Source organism: Rattus norvegicus, chromosome X (genome assembly GCF_021556685.1).
Source record: "Rattus norvegicus strain SHRSP/BbbUtx chromosome X, alternate assembly SHRSP_T2T, whole genome shotgun sequence".
Taxonomy (NCBI): Eukaryota; Metazoa; Chordata; class Mammalia; order Rodentia; family Muridae; genus Rattus; species Rattus norvegicus.
In genome coordinates, this window is record NC_141554.1 from 158,371,022 (window position 1) to 158,374,683 (window position 3,662).

The window sequence follows — 3,662 nt, forward strand, 5'->3', positions numbered from 1 at the left end:
GATATGAGGAGACGTATTGGACTCAAGTCATCACTGTTCATGCCTTCCCTGTCTCCTGCCAAGACTCTCAACTTTGAACCTCATCTCAGGATGTACTGTAGTGACCTTGTTAGAATGGGCAATCAGAAAATGTTTGCCTACAGAGAAATCCAGAACTTACGACAACAAATGAAATTTTGCTATCTATATTAGCCCATGGGAAATTAGACAAGTTTGAATGTATGCCACATGGCATTCAAGCATGGAATATTGTTTATAAGTGTTTAGAACTTTAATATATAAAGCTCAGCTATAATTGAGACTCTATAGATTTCTTCCACTTCCATATCACATGCAAATAAAAACAATTTCAGCAAAGAAAAGTGAATGTCTTCTTGAATTGGAGAATCTTGTGGATTCTGATTGTTAAAAACAAACTTCAAAGCAGAAGGGAACTGATCGGTATGTAATTCAAAGAGTTCATTAGATTACAGGAGAGACATACAATTCCCTGTGTAAAAGGCAACAACAGCTTACATTGTCAATTATAGGGAAACCCCCACAAATCTGGAAGTTGAATTTAAAGCTTATTTGATTTGAAGCCTGAATTATTTGCTGCTGAGACTTATATAAGATTAGGTATCTCTGCTTAAACACTAAATCAAACTTAACAGGAAGAGATATTGCGACTAAACAATGTTCAACAAAATGATGTTCTTTAATATTTTCATAAAACTGAAATTCAGCTGGGCTTTTTTATTGCAGGCTTTGATGGCTCTATAAATTTTTATGAGACAAGACCAGGATACACATACACCTAGTAAGAGACTTATGGATGCAGCGTGGCCTATGGAGGTGTGAGAAGATACCTGGAAAGATCTGGGTTTTAATTCCAGCTCTGCTACTGCCTTCCTTGGTCACATGCCTTCTTGCTGGCCCTGACTTTTCATATTTAGACGTAACTGACTTGAGTTTTTATTTTTCTTCAATGCATCAAAGATATTTAAGTTTCAGTTCTCTCTTATTTGTATTGTTATCCAATATTCAGTATATTCTCAGTTACAATCTTCTTTTCTTTCCTTGTCTCAAATTTATTTGTAAAAACAGCATAGGACACTGTCATCTGCAAATAGTGTGTGGGTAGGTGTGTCACAGCAGTCCGTCTGTCTTCACACTGGCAGGAGCCTTTTCTATGGGGCCTGCACAGCGGCCTGGGCACCCTTGGGAGCCTGGGCTGGAGCTGAAGCCTGGACCTTTGCTGGAGCTGAAGCCTGGACCTTTGCTGGAGCTGTGGCCTCTTCCTTGGTTTGAACCTTGGGCTTTGGTTGTCAGAGCCTACAACTCTTGGTCCTTTAGGTTTTGAATCTTCTTGCCAATCTTGGGGTGAACAATGAAAGACAGATGGTTTTGTTTGCAGCTGGGGTCCTTTGGCATCTTGGGCTTGATGGCCTGAGGCTTCACGAGGGCCTTGATGGCCTCTGCTTCTGCGTTCACTGCCTTTGCATTGGTGGCCTGCTTCTTCTTCAGGATTTTCTTGTTGTGCTTCTTGGCAAAGCACATGTTCCTCAGAAACCTGGGGTTGGCCACCTTAAGAGATTCGTGTCTTTGTGACTGGGGTTTCTTGATGCCATTTCTGTGCCATTTGTGGGATTGGTTGTGTACGGTGTGGATCTTGGACTTGGCCTTGTCTGCATAGTAAGCTGTGGCTCCTGCACACCTGGGACCTGAAGAGAAAGAGAAAGGGCACAATCTTATTTTTTAAAATACTGAAAACCTAAAAGATTTCATGGAGATAATATAAAATTTTAAATGTCTAGTGTTTTTCCTCCTCAGATACATTAACTTTCACATTAAAGTTAAACAAGGAAATGCCAGCCTTCTGTGATTTTCATTTACATCTATTACCATGCATAAGAGCATCAGAAGCATTTTGTAAGGAGAATATCTTTTAACTTCCTCCTCCTTCCTCTGGTACCTTAAACCTATAGTTTTTTTTTTTAAATCAAGATTTGCCATTGTTTATTTATAGCAATTTGTGGACATATAGCCTATATAAAAATTTTCAAAAACATTGTTAAATGGTAAATTTTAATTAGTACCCGACCCACTCCAAAAGAATTAAATCGAACTTTTCGAAATTAAGGCAGTAAGCTTTGGGTCCAGTTCAGTGGAGAAGATCAGTTGCTGTTAACCCACACCTACATGGACATGGTGGAAGGAGCTAAATAACTCCCACATGTTCTCCTCTGACCTCTAAATGTGGCCCATAGTGTGCATAGTTCAACACATTTATATAAATAAGTAAATAAAATAAAAATAATTTTTTTTGTTATCATTAGCATTTTTTTTATTAACTTGAGTATTTCTTATATACATTTCGAGTGTTATTCCCTTTCCCAGTTTCCGGGCAAACATTCCCCTCCCCCCTCCCCTTCCCTATGGGTGTTCCCCTCCCAACCCTCCCCCCATTGCCGCCCTCCCCCCATAGACTAGTTCACTGGGGGTTCAGTCTTAGCAGGACCCAGGGCTTCCCCCTCCACTGGTGCTCCTACTAGGATATTCATTGCTACCTATGGGGTCAGAGTCCAGGGTCAGTCCATGTACAGTCTTTAGGCAGTGGCCCAGTCCCTGGAAGCTCCGGTTGCCTGGCATTGTTGTACTTTTGGGGTCTCGAGCCCCTTCAAGCTCTTCCAGTTCTTTCTCTGATTCCTTCAATAGGGGACCTATTCTCAGTTCAGTGGTTTGCTGCTGGCATTCGCCTCTATATTTGCTGTATTCTGGCTGTGTCTCTCAGGAGCGATCTACATCCGGCTCCTGTCGGTCTGCACTTCTTTGCTTCATCCATCTTGTCTAATTGGGTGGCTGTATATGTATGGGCCACATGTGGGGCAGGCTCTGAATGGGTGTTCCTTCAGTCTCTGTTTTAATCTTTGCCTCTCCCTTTCCTGCCAAGGGTATTCTTTTTCCTCATTTAAAGAAGGAGTGAAGCATTCACATTTTGATCATCCGTCTTGAGTTTCGTTTGTTCTAGGGATCTAGGGTAATTCAAGCGTTTGGGCTAATAGCCACTTATCAATGAGTGCATACCATGTATGTCTTTCTGTGATTGGGTTAGCTCACTCAGGATGATATTTTCCAGTTCCAACCATTTGCCTACGAATTTCATAAACTCGTTGTTTTTGATAGCTGAGTAATATTCCATTGTGTAGATGTACCACATTTTCTGTATCCATTCCTCTGTTGAAGGGCATCTGGGTTCTTTCCAGCTTCTGGCTATTATAAATAAGGCTGCGATGAACATAGTGGAGCACGTGTCTCTTTTATATGTTGAGGCATCTTTTGGGTATATGCCCAAGAGAGGTATAGCTGGATCCTCAGGCAGTTCAATGTCCAATTTTCTGAGGAACCTCCAGACTGATTTCCAGAATGGTTTTACCAGTCTGCAATCCCACCAACAATGGAGGAGTGTTCCTCTTTCTCCACAACCTCGCCAGCATCTGCTGTCACCTGAGTTTTTGAACTTAGCCAATCGCACTGGTGTGAGGTGAAATCTCAGGGTTGTTTTGATTTGCATTTCCCTTATGACTAAAGATGTTGAACATTTCTTTAGGTGTTTCTCAGCCATTCGGCATTCCTCAGCTGTGAATTCTTTGTTTAGCTCTGAACCCCATTTTTTAATAGGG

At 41.4% G+C, this 3,662-nt stretch overlaps 1 pseudogene; it reads right to left on the reverse strand.

Annotated features, from left to right (window-relative positions):
* Positions 1-1,314: 1,314 nt before the first annotated feature.
* LOC147998401 (large ribosomal subunit protein eL29 pseudogene) lies at positions 1,315-2,189 on the reverse strand (annotated as a pseudogene).
* Between the last annotated feature and the right edge of the window lie 1,473 nt (positions 2,190-3,662).